Below are 10,921 nucleotides of genomic sequence, written 5' to 3' on the forward strand. Positions count from 1 at the left end.
CTCGAAATAAGACAGAATTACTGATGCACGATTTGGTTTTAAGAAGAACAATGGTACAGTACTCACCGTCATTATATTAAATTTTGTTGTTCAAGAGTATCTCAATGACACATTCCCCGCTACTTTTTCCTTTAAAAGTTTTAAAAAGCATTTGAAAGGACAAGTCTATGGCAAAAAGTAGTAAAATGAGGAGTAACTGAAAAAATGTCAACGATCAAAATATTTATTTACAGCTCATTGCAATCGTGTGTAAATACTTAAAAATCGTACTCAGGCCATTTCAGTTGTTCACTTGGTACTTCATTTACTTTTATTAGAGATGGCGATATCTACAGGAAAAAGAAAAGTAGGTCTCAATTACCAAAATAGCATATCTGAATCGCCTTCAAATCAACATACAGAAAGAAAGGAAGCTCAAGCTCTAAAATATACCCCAGATAGGGCCTACACTGTTAAACCTATGGGCTAATGCGAAATTCCCATTCTCACCATACCTGCATATCATGTTAAGACACAAAACTACATATATAGGGGAGAGGGGAAGACTTATGTTAAAATTAACATTACGTTTTCATTTGTCGCCAATTCAGGTGCACAATGGTAAAACTATGGACAAATGTTAAATTCCTACTGTCGCTATAGAGGCCATCTTTCAGAACACAATGCAATTCGAATGTCATTTTCAAATATCAGTGCTTTGAAAGTGATAACTTGATTGGTCAGTCATAATATCAACAGAACATGACCTCGTGTCTGTCAGATGCACTTATTGATAAGCAAACTTCGATTTTAATTAGAATGTATCTCTGTTGTGTATGTCTATGTTCCGGTTCTTGGAAATATGTTAATTAAACGGGAAAACAATAATATATTCATACATAAGTTCTTCATAATGTACCATATTGACTCTAAGTGACCTGTATATATTAGGCGTCGGCTGTGTAAATTAGGGCTTCATTTAAATGCTGCATTTTCCGGCAATTTCTAAGAATTATATTGCCATTTCACAGCAGCATCCATGTGAGGATGTAGTTAGACATAAGTCAGGCGGGGAGGTATGGAGAAATACATTAAGTAGGAATGTATTGCGACATAGTCATTACAGAGTCGTGGTGATTTGTATAAAGAAGAAGAAATGAACAATTGTTCATTCCAATTCGTATTCTTACATTTATTTTCATCTGCAGAAAAAATATAATGTTGCGTTTAGATTTAATTTGAGAAATCATTTGATCAATTATTTATTGACATTACAAAATATTCATACTACTGTTGGGACTAAACACTATTTTGGAATTATTGTGAATTCATCAAAAAACATTTTCGATAATTCTATTGTGAATATATCAATAGTTGTTGGCACATCAACATCCTCAAGGCTATTTTTACGTCAGCACATTCAAGTCTATTTAGTAGTCAAGTATTCGCTGGCCTAGTAGTCACTAACTCCGCTACTCAATGTACTCATACCAGTTTGGACTATAGGCCAACTATAGTAGAAGGAGATATAGGACGGTTGGTATGTTTCCTTCCGCTGCTACGTTTTCCTGTGCTACTAGGCTAGCTCAAACTTTCATAATATATAGATCGTTTCATCCCTTGTTGTTTGCTTAGGGTTACTGCCTAGTCTAACCTTACAAAAACACTTGTCAGTCTTCATCAATCTATATACTACTCAAGTTTTTAATTATAGCTGTGCCTACTACAGTAGTCACAGTAGTCAATCTATATTTAGTTACACACATATTTAGGTACATACATATTTTCTATGTATCTACATCGTCGCTAGCTACGTATCTACTACCGTAGCTTTTACTTTGTCTCCAAATATGTCTTAATAATCAAAATTGTTAGTACATTTAAATTCAATTTTTTATTGTACTACCTCCATAGTAGTTAGCTTCTTTTACATTTATTCCAGTATGTTCTACTCTAATACAATCATATAGCCTCCACAGTTAATCCTTAACACATAAATATACAAGTTAATTTAACCTATCCTAAGTTGGGTACACCAAGGTTAATCATCTATAAAATTTCCTATTATTAGTATTATTATTTTTAGGCAGGTTAATCGTTTTACTTTACATTAGTAGTTTTAGTAGCCATCAGCCAGCATATATTAAATGAGAGATTCCGAGCACTAGCTGAATCGAGCGTAAAAATGCGGTAGCTGAGGCTTTATATAGGCGAACAGGACATTTTTATGTAACACTTATATATATATATATATATATATATATATATATATATATATATATATATATATATATATATATATATATATATATATATTGTGTATAGTGGAAACAAGAATATGTATGAGATTCATCTTGGACCTTTGGAAGTGGACGATTCTGAAATAGAATGGAAGCATTCTCATGGATTGTTGGAGGTTGTTAAGAGTACAGAGATTTCATAAAGGTTGTACAAGGAATGTACTAATGGAAGGACTTGGATTGGATGATTTAGAAGTACGTAATATGCATTGATAACCTCGTATTGCTAGCGAAGTAAAGTATTTCGATTATTGCTTCAAGGAAGTAAATGTAGATGGAAAATCTACGAGCAGAGAAATTGGTTGGAATAATTGGGGCTTAAGAGAGTTAAAGAAAGGTAACAAGAAGTTTACAGTGAAGAATATGCAGATTGTACTCAAAGATACAGTAAAGTTTGAATTTATTAGTAGTGAGCTTATATGGGGTTTCTTATCAAAAACCCTATTTTGGATTAGGAAGACAACATGATTACCCCCTCCACCCCACCCCCCCATGTTCGAATAAACTAAATACGAAAACAAGTTGCTGAGGCAACAGCTTCGACTTCATTATTGATTACCTGTCAAGGACCTACCACTGAATCATTCATCGTCGTCATACAAAATAGGGTTGGCTTAGATACGCTCATTTAAGCTAACTACTGCGCTTTTTTAATACTTGAAACCACTGGCGATTTATATTTATATTTGACCCAAAATTACTTAACCAAACATTCACACCAAATTACTATACCTAACAATCACACAAAATTCCAGTCCGCTAGTAATAACTCGCTGAGATTTGCATGTCAAACGTTTGACTGTTAAAATGAATGCGCTATTAATAAGTCGCTGGGATTTTACCAAAAAAAAAATCAATAATGCACACACACACACACGATATATTTTTTTATTCACACAAAATTTATATGAAATCGCTAGAGATTTACTGTAATAACCAATCTAGAAAATACACCTTGCTAAAGTCAACACTATCAGACTTTTTATAACCCAACGCAAATGTATTAATTCCATCGGAGCAGTATATTTTATCATCAAAATTACACAGACCAGATTTTAAGATAACATCGGTCTCAATTTTATGACGAATTGATATTATTGCCATCATCTCAACATAAATAGAAAATCCGTCTAACACAGCTTTATAATTATCAAATCCTGTCAACTTACCTACGACATTTTTTTTATTCCGTTTCTTAACTCTTGTCAACAAATTTTAGACAGTACATTTACTACGCAATCCGATGAACTCTACTATAGGAACCAAAATGGTCTCATCCTTAAATTTTCCTATTACTTTTTTTTATCGTCACAGTGAAATCTGCTGTTTTGGTGTAATCTGAAATATCAAACATCACTCAGTTATCGTAAATCTCTTGATAAATATCATCATATCCTATCTTGTATATTAGCGAGTCAGTGTCTGTCACTGTCTGCACCAGGTCACTTGACCTCAACAAAATCGTAGTGGAACCAGTACATTAATTTCTTTGATATCTCAAATACTGCCATTCCGACATAAACTGGCTTGTTCAGCTTCAAGCTTATCTTTCTTTTATGAACGGCTACTAGATTGTCATTAAATATTTTTATACTAACAAAATCATCAGATGCAACAAGCTTATTAAGACGTTCCACATTATTAACGATCTCATTATTGACTAGCTTTACGATATTTTCGGTATTCTTGCCGAAGACCATGTTTTTCATGAGCTTGAAGAAGTTTTTCTTCTTCGAATTCCGTTGTTGCAACTGCTCTTCGGCTAATATTAATGTAGATATAATCTTTCATCCACCGCGACTGATTAAATTTGAAAACGTTTCTTAGTACCAGACCCTGATAAAGTGTATGTTTCAGAATTTTGTAATGCAAAACGTAATCTCCATTTGTCGAGCAGATTAGGAACTAGTTTATGAACAACAGATTTTCACGGTGAATACTTTTGCTGTTTTTCTGATAATAAACTGTAATCGATTGGCATTGATTCTGGACAAAATGGATAAATAGTTATGATTATCATGAAGCTCAACAGGATAGTCAAAATCAACTTCAACAAAATAACTAACATCGTCTGTTATGATTTTATCAGTTGTATCAAAAACCTGTTTTTCACTTATCCAACTGAAACCACCATACGGCATAGACTCAGACATGACATACCCATACAGATTATTGCTATCGAGATAGATTATATAAACTTGATGGCGCCATATTATCATAGTTGTGTACATATTTATTCTTGGCGCTTGCATATTTTGTTGTTATGACACTTATTTCGCCTCGGATTCCTCGCTCGATGAAACAGAACATGTTTAGGTCTGTTAACAGCTCTAGTTTTATTTTGCTATGTTTCAGTAATGCATCCCGGCTTAGTCAGTGTGCTGAATAATACCAAGCTGGGTTTAGTCCGTAGTTATCAGCGCTGACATCTCTGAAACTTTCAAATATATCTGCGAGCAACAACACATCTGTGATAAGATACAAGCGATGATAATCACCGAAGTGTTTACAGTCGACCAAGTCCCAGATCGATTTAGCATAAGCATAATCATCATCGATGACACCCTCAATATTTAACCGATAATAAAACTTATCTTTGTCAGGTAAACTTGTTTCATCAAATGTGCTCCAATCATCAAGGTACTCGTAGAGAAAGATATATTTTTGTGTCAGTAAATTTGATTTCTTACCGAAATGCTGATTCAAACGATAAAACGTACCGTAGCCTTTTACAAGCTCATCGAAAGATGCTGCCATAAACTGCAAACTATCAATAAATCTTAATTTGCCAAGGGTCACGGAAATATAATTTTCACCTTTATTTAGGATGCACCTTATTGTATCGTTGTTGTTAATTTTCAGACGAATTTTTGTATCCTTGTAACTAAACGCTTTAACTATAATATAAGACTCATAACCAAGAAAATTGTGAAAAACAACAGGAATAAAATATGTTGTGGTATATTTCAAATTATATTTGTCATTTGCTGGACCTGGATACTTATCAGTAATATGATAGTGATGTTTCACATGATCTTGAGGCGCAAGCGCAAATATGACATATAGCAGCAGAGGAGGCGAACCCAACTCAATCGTGCCATGCAAAAAAGCCTATACGATCAACCCTCATGAATGAAGCCTTTATTTTAAAAAATAATGCTTTCTACAAGAGCAGGGGGAAAATTCTCCACTTTTTAATCTTGTTTAGGGCAAACCCACCTCAGTGGCACCGGGAAAAGAAGTCTATACGGCTTACCTTAGGGGAGGGAGGACCCATTTTAAAAAATAAAGCCTTCAAGAAGGAAGGCTCCATTTTGGAAAATAAAAGCTTTCTACGGGGGCACACCCAACTCCAGGAGACAACAACTGCCATTATTATTATTATCATTGCAACAAAATATGTACGTGCACATACACAAAATTACATGATTATATAATAAAATTACATACGGCGACGTTAGCATACTCCAGCATGATTTTGAGTTCACGTAGAAGCAATGACCGTGATATACCGTGATAGAATCCACACTTGATTTAGAAAATAGTGATTTAAATATTGTCAACTCCGAACGAATTACTTCAACAAATTGTAACGAACACAGCTCCAACAAAAACAACAATGATATCATTAAGCTCAACTAATCCAGAATTCCAGTGAAAGAAATCGTGCTGGCACAATTACGAGTATACCATAGTTTATTCGGTGGACTACCAGCAAATAATTTGCTTGTATTTGCAAATAAAAGTAAATATGATGGAACTCCTGATTGGCAGGTTGTTGGAATACCAACAGGCAAGCTTCAAATCAAATCAATGATGAATTCAAGCACAGAATAAAATCTTTAAACGAAAGAGAATCCAATATAGCTATAAGAGTTCACGAACCAACTTTATCATCGATAATTCAAATATATTCTCCAGGTTACGTAGTAGATAGGGGCCCCGAGTGGCCGAGTGGTCTAAAGCGCTCTCCGTCACGGATCACTGCCATCTCACCTCTGTCTGCGTGGGTTCGAGTCTCGGGCTCGGCCAATGTGGATATGTGAGAAAGCTTGCCTGTAGCTTCTCGTGGGTCGATAGTTCTTTCCGGGGTTTTCCCTGGTTCTTCCTCCACCGTTAATACCGGCCGCCATGTATAGCCTATCTTGTGCTGAAAAATGGCGTTAAAACCCATAACAACAACAACAACGTTGTAGATATTTATCAATCGACAATTAGATCTGTTTTAGGTTGGTCTGAAATAGTGCCAGAATATGAAAAACCACCAGAACCAAAGTTAAATGAACTTTTTTTACAGATAAAATAAGATTTATGATACTTCCACAATATCGAGATGGATATCCATGGCGTCATTATTATGCAGATGATCGTTTTAAACTTTCTCATTGCAGACTATTTCCTAAAGCACCGTTTTCAATAATCGATTTCGATAGAAAAACTTCCGATCATATTGTTTATGAAAAAGATTTCAGATCATTGGCTGGTGAAATTAAAAATGAACATAAAACTACTTTCACGACATTAGTGCAATTATTATAAATTATATCCTGGATTATCCTAATAACGATCTAAAAAAGAAAATTATTGAAACGATACAGCATTTAAATCAAATCTTGAATTTACTGATGTAGTTATTATTGAAATAATAAATGCAAGCACTTATGATATAGGAAGTAAAAATTACAAGCATCAGTCAACTATATATTAATCACTATATAATAGCTGATGAGAATTTATTAAAATTTGTATTACCGGGGTTTGAAACTGACGAATTAACAAAATCAGTCAGTAATCTTATTAATGAAAACTTTTCTAAAATACTTGAAGCATGGAGAAAAACATCACGACCAGCAGCATCTCTTCTTAGAGATAACAATGATCCATACGGTAGCGGCAAACATATTTCACCAAAAATTGTATATATAATGTCAATGATTGCAGTCAATCTACTTTGTGATGCAATTGATGGCACCGATCAAATAGATCTTGAAAAATCTAGTGAAGCTCAACAAAGATATATTTTATATACATTTACACCGCAAGTATCTCCTGGATATTTGATTGTGCAAGAGCATATTAATCCTGTTTACCTGCGTTGTCATAATCTGTTATTATCAAAAATACATTTTAAACTTAATGACCAATCTGGACAATTAATTTATTCAGGAAATGAAAATTTGAATACATTTTTATATGTAAGATCTTAAAGATTTTTGATCATGTAGAGTGTTTTACAATTAGTTATTTAATCAAGAGGTATTATATAATGTACCAATATGTGAGAGTTTTCATACACGGCAAAGAGGTACTTAAAAACAACATAAGAAAATTAATCACACAGGCCCAGTCAATAAAGGTAAATATAGTGTGAATATAATTATTGACGAATACGACAATGACAGTTTTTATTGACGCAGGAACAATTAAATGAACTGCAGCGAAAACATATTATTATGATTACGTGTGACAGAGATCAGATTATGAATTATGCACATTCTTGTATTGAATTAGATCAGCTTACAAATGCTGTCTAATTCTTCAGATTGATGTGTAAAGTACCTTACAAAAGTCAAGTCAAATTTTTTTTATTTCTCAGGTAAAATAAAAGTCAGAGGATAGTTAACCACGACATTGCTGTAACTTTCATTTTCATCTGTAACGTTGTGAATACTTTCAAAATCCTCTTTACTATTTTCACTTCCGTCACTACTTTTACAAATAACTTTATCGTTGTTTTCGTTTTCACGATGTGACATAATCTTTCTTAATTGTCTCACGCGCGTGTTAATAATTTTCTTTGTTTCGTATCCCTGAGCTGATTCTGATCTAACTTTTTCGATTACACTCTAGAGAGATACTAATTTTTGAACTTCCGTATCTTTTACAGTAGCCAAAGACTGGAACATAGCTTGTTGGATGAGTTTTATAAATCTATACTCTGCTGGTACTGTATATTTATCTTCAAATTTACGCGTTTACAGTGATTCAAAATCACAAATAATTTTGTCAGGAGCAAGTTGAATTTTTATGCCGTCATTTTAATTTTTATTGCAGAAATAATATCATTAATATTTTCATAATTAATTACATTGTATATATATATATATATATATATATATATATATATATATATATATATATATATATATATATATATATATATATATATCTAAACTAATTTGTTTTACAAAAAATAAACCGTAGCATGATGAGCTGTTATCATTCACGGGGTCTTCCGTAGGGTTCTTTTGTGAGATCTTTCTTATGATTTTCTCGGCACCATACGAGCCTGTTCTTTTTGGCCGACATTCTTTCTTAATGTTTTTGTGTGGGGTACCCTTCAGTGAGATTGAGAGCTTACTGTCCTCGGAAAATTACTGCGTGATTGTCTCACACTCTAGTCCATGGAAAATTACTGGCATCGGTTACTGTCCCTTCTGAGCTCAATGGAAAATTACTGTTGTCTTGAGTTAGAAGTACAAATACCCTTCTATTTATTTGAACTATTATAACATTATGTTACTCCACTGATATTAATTATGACACAAATCGTTGATAGGTGGCGCTCTACAGTTTCGTATTTTGCATAGGTTAGAATTTTAAAGAAAAAACATTTCTCTGGATTTCCTCACTGGTTTTACTGGCTATTTTAAAACGACCTTGCATATCTTAGGTATAATTCAAAGAAGCGAATTTGCATTCTCGTCATTTTTAATTTTTTTATTTCATTGCAAATAAATGAAAAGAAACATTTTTGCTCTATATTTCTTTTACTTATTGTAAATCAAGTTTTAAATTTAACTTGACTCTATTCCTATATTCTATGAATTCTAATTACATTATAAGTAAGGTCACTACTCACACAAACATGCCTCATAGCAAATTATATAAGCAAGAGCAAAATGAGCATAATTAGCTGATTTTCATGCTTAACATCAATATGAATGTACCATTTTATTCAGAACATCATACATAATGATATGGAAATAAAAAAGTGCATACATTTTTATATTTGTTTTAAGGTGGCGCTCTACAGTTTCGTAATTTGCATAGGGTTAGAATTTAAAAGAAAAAGCATTTCCCTGGATTTCCTCACTGGTTATACTGGCTATGTAAAAAAGACTCGTATATCTTAGGTATAGTTCAAAGAACCTTTAATTCCCTTCATTTTGGTGTATGGTTGATGGGTGTAATATGGGTTATAGAGTATACAGTTTGGCCTTACTCCAGATATGCACCTTTCAAAAATGTGCTAGCTCCACTTGGTCATTTTCTCTTCCTGAACTTTAGAGGTAAATTATATAAAAAAGAGCTGATAACTTCTTTTTACATTTTCTATATTGTACTTTGAGAAGCTCGTATTGTCTGGTCTTGCAAAATTCATTTTCCCTATTTTAATAGCTGCTATAGATAGTGTACTTTAGACTAATCCATGCTGATTTTTTTAGCACAAGGGAGCAGTCATTTTAGTAAGCAATGTGCTTAGGTTATTTTCAAAATTCAAAAGTACAATATCCAAAGAAATATCTTCCACATTATATTAATGTAGCATAGAGGTATGCCAAAATTCTCTCCAATGTGCATGTTTTAAATGCAAGCAACTTAACCTTGCATACGTCATTCTCTCAAAAGTACACAATAACTTGTGAGCGCGCCCATAATTAATAAAGATGATAAAAAAAATTAAGCTCTACCGGAGAAAGATAGGCGACAGAGTTATCTCCGTTCTAGAGATCAATACGTAGCAACAAGCGAGCTAACTATTGAATTACGCTGCCCGAGAGAGTTTGAGTTTGACAGAGTTATCTCCCTTCAATAAAACCGAAGTTTTATACTGTCACACTAACGATACAGTTATCAAAATGAATAAATAATTATTCTATCTCGATATACTTATGATATAACTTAATGATGAAAGAAATGAAATATAGTAATATAATATTAGAACAAGTGGCACAACTACTTAATGCCTCTACCAGAGAGACAGAGTTATCTCCCTTTAAGAATACTGAAATTGAAATGTAATTTATTTGTTTATATTTCTTTGAAAAAGCCGATTTTGTTATATTTTCTGCGAGGCACTGAACCGAGCGGATGCAAATATCAATATATTTACCAGGTGGGTTCATTGATTGAAATGTTATTTCTTTGCCAATCTCTGTATTTGTAGATTTAACCGCCCTTTTTTAATTGTTTTGCAACTACCAGTATTTGCAGATCTACAATTTTGGCTCTGAGGAATGGCTTGTAAATAATCTAAAGTGTTATTTAGTTTTTCTTCATCAATATGATCGATCACAAGACCGTTTTCAAGTACCGCGTGAAAAGACTCGAAAATAAATTTATGACAAAGACATTTTTATTTCTTCCGGCACTGAATATGAGATAACCAGTATTAATGCCATATTTGACTGGTTTGTTTAGTCGACAGTGTCTAATTATACCATCACGAGATGCTTCATAATTCTTGATGATAGCATGCTTTACAAATTCTTTTGTTTTATATTTGTATATTTTTTTTATCATAATATCCTTTGAGCTCTCTGTATTTGTTACCACCACATAACTGTGTTTCTCCTCTAACCCCAACACTACACTTTAAAAAAGGTTTAGGTCCTAAACTCCCTCGCCGTACAGTTTGT

Source organism: Sinohyriopsis cumingii, chromosome 2 (assembly GCF_028554795.1).
Source record: "Sinohyriopsis cumingii isolate HCF-2022 chromosome 2, ASM2855479v2, whole genome shotgun sequence".
Taxonomy (NCBI): domain Eukaryota; kingdom Metazoa; phylum Mollusca; class Bivalvia; order Unionida; family Unionidae; genus Sinohyriopsis; species Sinohyriopsis cumingii.